At 38.1% G+C, this 8,905-nt stretch overlaps 1 long non-coding RNA gene across 1 annotated transcript; it reads left to right on the top strand.

Moving 5' to 3' along the window:
* The first annotated feature begins 6,076 nt into the window (after positions 1-6,076).
* Positions 6,077-8,318, top strand: LOC309478405. Its single transcript, XR_014198976.1, has 6 exons — positions 6,077-6,260; positions 6,631-6,684; positions 6,882-6,950; positions 7,051-7,110; positions 7,194-7,291; positions 7,483-8,318. It is a non-coding gene; the product is annotated as an uncharacterized lncRNA (long non-coding RNA).
* Positions 8,319-8,905: the final 587 nt, after the last annotated feature.

The following is an 8,905-nucleotide window of genomic DNA, read 5'->3' on the forward strand; positions in this document are numbered from 1 at the left end:
GGCCCATTTCTATGGTGTTGTTAGGCAGCTGATGTAGTGTTTTAACATTACTAGGTGGTTGCTAGTGTGTTTTGGCTGGTTTCTATGGTGTTGTTAGGCAGTTGATGTAGTGTTCTAACATTACTAGGTGGTTGCTAGTGTGTTTTGGCCGGTTTCTAGGGTGTTGCTAGGCAGTTGATTTGGGGTTCTAACATTACTAGGTGGTTGCTAGTGTGTTTTGGCCGGTTTCTAATGTGTTGTTAGGCAATTGATGTAGTGTTCTAACATTACTAAGTGGTTGCTAGTGTGTTTTGGCTGGTTTCTAAGGTGTTGCATTTGATATGGTGTTCCAACATTATGAACTGTGTTCAGACTCAAAGACTGAAGCTGATGAATTAACCGACTCAACCGTTTGTACACGTGTAAAATCTCTCCCGAGGGTTATGTTTATGATGCTGCGCTCGGACACATTCAAGGCAACCGTCATTTAAGACGAGATTATGAAAAGCGAGGGAAGCAGTCAGCCATGGTTATTTTCCTCACGTTAGAGCCGGATATTAGCGCAGTTCTTTATGAACTGAAGGTCAAGGCCAGACGATTAATAGCAGATAAAACTTCACCAATGTTTCATCTCGAAAACAAAGAGTTGCACGAGGAGAACAGAGCAAATGCTGTGATGTGTTGTTTTTGACGATGATGGAGGAACGTGCGATGATTATAACTTTCATAGAACTGCTGACACCATCGACATGAGAGTCTGTGTTTACCAGCCCGACTGATCCAATGCATCTCAACGATTCGCTGGTCCTTATTATTATTATTATTCCTTGTCACTCAGAAGTGAAACATGAATAAAATGTTTAGCAGAACTCTCGAGTTGCTCTGAAATAATGAGGGCAAATGGAGGCAACGAACTAAAGAAATGTTTTCCAGCACAAATATCTAAACATTCTGAAATCAAGATGCATTTACTGGAGAGGCAAAATGACTGATGATATTAAAAAAGAAGTGAGTTTAAAACAATAACAAATATCTACCAATGGGGTCATAAAAATAATCCTGTTTCCCTTATGAATTAAGTCAAATTTTCTGACCCCATTGGCAGATATTAGCAACACGTGCATGAGTGTCAAGTCAATGTAAAGTTTCTGAAATGATTTCTACAGTGATTTTGTTGAGCTTCATGTATACAGGCCTACATGTGTTTCTATATTAAAACACTGAACCGTCAGTCTGTGTTTAAATGATGACATGAGAGAGACTTGAGGATTTGATCCGTGAGCCGTGATCCGTTTCTTCGTGTTGTTCTGTTATGGGTTATTTGCAGTGATTTTTGTATTCAGAGCTGAGAATGAATCAGTCGGGAGTCTCTGAGCGGCTTTAGGAGAATATTGACTGAAAGAAGACACGTCTCTTCATGAAGATATCTAACTCACCTCATATTCATAGATGGATCAGAAGTCACAGGATGAGGGATGACGGCTGATGAAATGATTATCTGCATTTCTACAGGTTTTCTCACGGCCAAATGAACCAGCCGTGGTGCAGATCTCCATCAGAAACATCACAATTCACAGCACAGGAATCACTGGGTCTCATTCAACTCCATCTCACTGGGACATCAAACGATTTAATGAGCAAAATTATGAGATAAAGTCGAATTTATGACATAATAAATCAATTATGAGATAAAAAAAAAAAATTATGAGAATAAGTCGAAATTATGAGATACTAAATCAATTATGAGATTTAAAAAGGTCAAAATTATGACATTCTAAATCAGGGTGTTTTGGCCGGTTTCTAGGGTGTTGCTAGGCAGTTGATGTGGTGTTCTAACATTACTAGGTGGTGGCTTGTGTGTTTTGGCCGGTTTCTATGGTGTTCCTAAGCATTTATATCTGGTGTTCTAATATTACTAGGTGGTTGCTAGTGTGTTTTGGCCGGTTTCTAATGTGTTGCTAGGCAGTTGATGTGGTGTTCTAACATTACTAGATGGTTGCTAGTGTGTTTTGGCCGGTTTCTAATGTGTTCCTAAGCATTTATATCTGGTGTTCTAACATTACTAGGTGGTTGCTAGTGTGTTTTGGCCGGTTTCTAAGGTGTTGCTAGGCAGTTGATGTGGTGTTTTAACATTACTAGGTGGTTGCTAGGGTGTTTTGGCTGGTTTCTAGGGTAGTGTAAGGCAGTGTTTTTTGGCTGGTTTCTATGTTGTTCCTAAGCATTTGTATCTGGTGTTCTAACATTACTAGGTGGTTGCTAGTGTGTTTTAGGCGGTTTCTAAGGTGTTGCTAGGCAGTTGATGTGGTGTTCTAACATTACTAGATGGTTGCTAGTGTGTTTTGACTGGTTTCTAAGGTGTTCCTAAGCATTTATATCTGGTGTTCTAACATTACTAGGTGGTTGCTAGTGTGGTTTGGGCGGTTTCTAAGGTGTTGCTAGGCAGTTGACATGGTGTTCTAACATTACTAGGTGGTTGCTAGTGTGTTTTGGCCAGTTTCTAGGGTGTTCCTAAGCATTTATATCTGGTGTTCTAACATTACTAGATGGTTTCTAAGGTGTTGCTAGGCAGTTGATGTGGTGTTCTAACATTACTAGGTGGTTGCTAAGGTGTTTTGACCGGTTTCTAAGGTGTTGCTAGGCAGTTGATGTGGTGTTCTAACATTACTAGGTGGTTGCTAAGGTGTTTTGACCGGTTTCTTAGGTGGCCCTAGGCAAGTGATGAGGTGTTTTGGAACATTTAGGTATATAATTGAACTAAATGAGTAACTATTCTAATTATTATTTACCAATCTTTTCTAGGAAGTTACTTCTGACGTTTATTAAACCTTTATCTAAACATGAATTTAAAAGAGATTATTTGTCTGTACAACTAATGTTCAGCAGAAGCTCATGAATTGAGTCCAGAGTGTCCAAACTTCTCACTGCTATAGTGTTTTTTATATTATCTCCCGCTCTCTGTGTTTATATACAGTATGCTAATGTCAGATGAGTTATGAAAGAGTTCTGTTATGCTGTTTTGATTTCCTGATGTGACATTGGCACGAGATTGGCCTGAGAAGAGAGACTCAGTCTCACACTGGGAGATTGTCCTCAGAGTCCTGTCAGAGGACTGCAGAAATATTTCTCATCAGCCCCCTCTCTCTCTCTCTCTCTCTCTCTCTCTCTCTCTCTCTCTCTCTCTCTCTCTCTCCCTCTCTCTCTCTCTCTCTCTCTCTCTCTCCTTGGGCGTTTTTCCCTAAATAATGAAATTCTGGCGTGATAGGTTCAGTCATTAACAGATAACAGATATATGTGCTGGAGGATTGTGGGTCATTAGCGTGAGTATAAAGACTCTTGTGTTATCAGCAATGGTAAATGACGTGAGGAGGGTCTGATGATCTGAAGGTCAAAGGGCCGTTGAGGTGATAAAGACAACTAGAGGTCAAAGGTCATAGTTTACAGATGATGTGTTCTGCTCATTTCAGCAATTCTGTGTCATAGAGATCCCAGTGCTCTGATTTATAAGTGATTTAATGGGTCAGAGACGCAGTCTAATCCCAGCGAACAGGCAACGGTCTCAGAAAGTTCTCTCAAACAAACGTTCATTTTAAATGTTAAAATGCACCGTTTAATATGCAGAGATGACTGTATTCTTGATTTAGTTTTCTCCATAGTGAACATGATGCTTTAAGACATAAGTGTTGGTTATTGTGTCTGAAATGAAACGTAGAACAAGATCTTCAGTGAGGAATTACTTAAACTTGATTCTGTTCCTCACACAGAGTATAGTATGATACACACGGGTCACATGGACGGCTATATTAACTGTAAATTTTTGTGTTAGTCTAATGCAATGATACATTTTTCTGAATTTAACAACAGATGCTGAAGAAATGTGAAGGGTTTATGTCCACATTAAAGCTTAAATATCACAGACTTTCAGATTTAACAAAATTCAGACCAACAAATGTAACCCTAACTCTATTATAACGTATTCTAGCAAGAATAGACAGTCTGTGTTTAAAGTGTAGTGAACTTAAACTTGTATTTTCTTGGTAAAGTGGTGTTGAATGTAAACGTCAGTGCTGTGTGCTTAAGTGTTGAGAGAAAGAGAGATGGTGAGTTTATTATTTCCTCTTGAGTCCTGGGGACTGTATTTATTTATAAAGTGAAAAATTTATAAAAAACACCCAAAACTCCCTAGCAACCAGCAGTCAATGTCAGAACACCAAACCAACTGTCTGGCAACGCACTAGCAACCACCTAGGAATGTCAGAACTCCACAGCAACTGCCTAGCAATACCAAGCAACCACCTAGTAATGTTAGAACACTAAATTAACTGTCTAGAAACACCATAGAAACCAGCCAAAACACTCAAGCAACTGCCTAGTAATGTTAGAACACCACATTAACTGCCGAGCAACACCCTAGAAACCAGCCAAAACACCTTAGCAACCACCTAGCAATGCCAGAACACCAGAGCATTGTCCTAGCAATGCCATAGGAACTAGCCAGAACACCCTAGCAACCACTTGGTAATGTTTGAACACCAGAGCAACTGCCTAGCAACACCCTAGAAACCATCTAGAAATGTCAGAAGACCAGAACAACTTCCTAGCAACCCCCTAGTAACATTAGAACACCAGAGCAACTGCTTAGCAACCTTCTAACAATGTCTACATGCCTCAAATGTGTCCTCGTCTGCTCAAGTGCTCAGACTCCAAAGTTTTTTAAACTTTCATCAACATTTGTGTTGTCGAACGTTCCATTTGCAGTTGCAGATTACTGTTGAAATGAAGTCAATACTCCAGTGATGACGAGTGTTTTTATTATTCAGAGTCCGTTCAGCGCCGCTCTGGTGGAACAGTTAAAGAACAGTTAAACCTTTTCTATCCTCTCCATCACTTGGAGTCTGTCCCCGTGTGACTCTGATGTTAATCTCAGATGACACGCCGGCTGTAATTAGTGCTTCTAATTGGCAGAGAGTCGTCACCTGTGAAGGGAACAGAAATCAAGAGCCGTGCCGCACGACTCCTCAGATCTCACCTGCAATACGACCCTAAAAACACAGAATCAGCGCTCATGCAGACACCACCTGAACTCATCCCACTGAAATCTGACACGATTCTACAGCGGAGTTATTGTATGAGTGATTGAATGTAGGAAATATGAGGCAATCATGTTCATCAAGCCTCAGTCAAGCAGGAAATCATCTGCAACTGTCATCATTCACCTGTTGACACACACACACACACTCGTGTGTGTGAATGTGTGTGTGTGTGTGTGTGTGTGTGTGTGTGTGTGTGTGTGTGTGTGTGTGTGTGTGTGTGTGTGTGTGTGAGTGTGTGTGTGTGTGTGTGTGTGTGTGAGTGTGAGTGTGTGTGTGTGTGTGTGTGTGTGCTTCTCTTTCTCATGTCAGATGTGTGCAGCGCAGTGTTTGAGACACAAACGGTCCTTTCAAAGAGGTTTGAGCTTTTAGTGTGTTCTGAAACTTCCAGGCGACGCTTTCTTTTTCCATTAAAACTGCAAAATCTGAGCACTGCCTGTTTTACATTACATTTCCATTAAATATCTAAATATTCTCAAATCATCATTAACTTGAGAAGGAAAATGGTTTCAGATAATAAGGTCTTGTATTCTGGAGAAAAAAAAGAAAATAATTCAAAATAAAGTGATTTTATGTTTAAAACAAGAAAAATATATATACATTTACACTGTTAGACTTTTCTGTAATTTCTACAGTTATTTACTTTAAATCCCCCAGTATTATACTGCTATTTCTCTTTACAGTAAATAACTGTGATTCCAATTGCATCATGGGAATTTTCTGTGACGTCTAACACCACATACAGAGACTTACTGTATTTTTTAAATTTGCTGTATACTACTGTATTTGACGTAACTGCCTCTCTGGCTGGCACCATTCCACCGTGCTTTTTATTTCCTAATTTTTGCCTTACACCGCGTGTCTACAACGCTATAATAGCCAGAGGCTGTCTATATTGGACACATTGAAGCGACCGGACCTTTAAATGCATACCTGTTTATCCCTTGTAAGAAATAGCGCGAGCGCTTGGACTCGTATCGGACTACGTCAGAAATATAACGGCCGCGGCGCATCACTACACCTATTTATTTTTTACAGTCTATGCACTACACTGACTGTCTGGGATTTGTCGTGTCGCGTCAGAGCATCCAGTGTAGGTAATGGGGTCTGTCTTTTGTTGGATCGCGACGTTCGTGTCTGGCCCGGGGAAGAGACGGAATTCACTTCACCGAGAGAGAGAGATCAGCAAGCAAGGTAAAAAAACAAAACATTCTGTGTGTGTTGTCAGGATTGTGCCCAGTTTAACCTATGTTATAACGTTAACGTTAGCCTAACGTTACTCGTCGTCAGCATGGCGGTAACGAACTTTACCATGGTAAACTGAGCTAACGTTTCATTTTACACACTTTGTTAGATTATTGAATTGTCGAGTTAAAATATGCCAACGAGCAACGCGTTTACATTAACAATAAATGTGAATAAACTAATGTGAAATTCTGTTTATAGCCTAATGTTGGCCTACTGATGAGAACCTTTATAGTTTTAGCATTAGTTTGCAAACTATACCATATTATACTTTTTTTTTAATGGAATTTAATATTTACTTCCATTTTTGTGTTTAAAGGCAACTGCAACAAAGCGCCAATTCGCGCCAGTGACTTCCAGCAAGATTCCAGAGGTAGGCCAGCCCATTTGTGATATATTTTGAGATAAATTTGCTGAAATGATTAGCAATACGCTATGTGAAAATTGCTTTTGAGCCACTGGTGCAGACTAAGTAGCTTACAATATCTTACAATATCTTATAAAATCTCTATAAAATTGGCTAACTTTATATCAAATAAGTGACCTTTGCCTTATGTCTAACTTTATTAGACAGCAAATGAACCAATCAGAAGATGGACCATTGTCTTTGTTCAGTCTCACCAGATTAAATGTATCCAGGTAAGCACTGCAGTAAAACTCTCACTAATTCATTCATACAAAATCTAGCATTCTAAACAACTTAAGTTTATATTTTTGCATTATTTTGATATTTTATTAGCCAGAAGACTCTACCATTGCAGTCCCACCTGACTAGGAAGGTCCTAATATCAGCGCACAGGTGGGTTAACTACTGTAGGAAGGAGAACGATCATCACACAGTGATTTCTTGCATGTATCTTACTGTGTATTTGTCTCAAACAGGTACTCCTTCACTGCAGACAAGCTGAAATGGGCTAAAATCATCGATTTCAGTCGTTCTTTCTATGGATCTCAGCATTTTTGGACAGAATTTAGGATTTGTAAGTATTAAAATTTAATCTGGCATAATTTTATTTAGTTCTTTTGTATGCTATTTATTGACAAAAGCTGTTTACAAATATATATTCTTAAGTTTTTGTGAAAATAATAATAAAAATTAACAAAAAAAGGAGGTTAAAAATAATGTGACACTAATACTCTCTCTCTCTTTCTCTCTCTCTCTCTCATATAGTGTTGGAACCGGGATCTCCTCTGAAGGACTGAGTACATTTGTGTTTGTGGACACGCATGCTGACCAGGGAACACTCTGATGTTGTCAATCAAGTTCTGAACAGGAACCAATCTTTGGAGAAGTTCATTTATTCACAAAGGTGGACAAAAACATTGTGTTGGCTTTTTAAAGATTATTTTGATGATGACTTTTACTCCTATGCTGTAGAAAAGATGGAGTAGACAGTCAGACATTGATAATAATAAGAAATGTTTCTTGAGCATCAAAGAGACTTCTTTCAAAAACATTAAGACACTTAAATACTTATTTTGGTCTCCAGTGTACATGAATCCAACACATTTTTGGAAATAAGTGAAATTATTTTGAAGGTGGGGTTATGTGTCATGTATTGTGAAAAGAACTGTGTTTTGTCCTGTGTTGGACATTTCCTTTTTGAATGCTTAAAAATGTATTTATATTCTGCAGTTTTATGAATGTAATGGTTGATATTTCATTATAATACTTGTATAAGCTAAACAACCAATGACTACATTCATTTAGTCAAATGCTAATGTTTTGTTTATGGTTTTATGTATGTTTTCAAAAATGTGTGCAGTGAAGGACAGCACATAATGTGTTAATTTAACACGTTTACACATCTTTGTGTTAACCTCTCTGACATATTTACTTTGTTAAAATCATTAACACAATGAATGAGTTAAAATTAACACAAAAAACATTATCCCTAAACTCACCCATTAATGTGTAAAAATTTCACACATCATTTCCAGCATTGGCATGTTTATTTTGTGATATATATGAAATGTTTTAAATAAAAAAATGGTATTTTGTGATAACTTTGTCTAATTGGTTTGTATGAAAGTAGTACTTATGTAGGATAAAAATAAAATTAATCATATATCAAAATTATCAAATCTAATTTATATTTAGTACAAATAAAAATAATTACAGTAGTGTACTGATTAGCTTCGTTTTTACAGTAATGCACTGTATTACACAAAACTGAAATATGGTTTGGTACTGTAACTCTTAATTACAGTAACTTACTGGCAACAGTGTTGCCAGTAAGTTACTGTAAAAAACCCTTGAAAAGTCTAACAGTGTACATTTATTCATTTAGCTGACGCTTTTATCCAAGGCGACTTACAATTGCTATATATGTCAGAGGTCGCACGCCTCTGGAGCAACTAGGGGTTAAGTGTCTTGCTCAGGGACACATTGGTGTCTCACAGTGGATTCAAACCCGGGTCTCTCACACCAAAGGCATGTGTCTTATCCACTGCGCCACTACCACCCCTATATACTCAATTTAGATTCAAGACTTGATATCTTCAGTCATTTTGCTCCTCCTGTGAATGTCTCTTGATTTAAGAATGTTTGGATATTTGTGCTGGAATCTTGTTTCTTGACTCTTGATTCATTA

Source organism: Leuciscus leuciscus, assembly GCF_965113295.1.
Source record: "Leuciscus leuciscus genome assembly, chromosome: 16".
In the NCBI taxonomy this organism is placed as follows: Eukaryota; Metazoa; Chordata; class Actinopteri; order Cypriniformes; family Leuciscidae; genus Leuciscus; species Leuciscus leuciscus.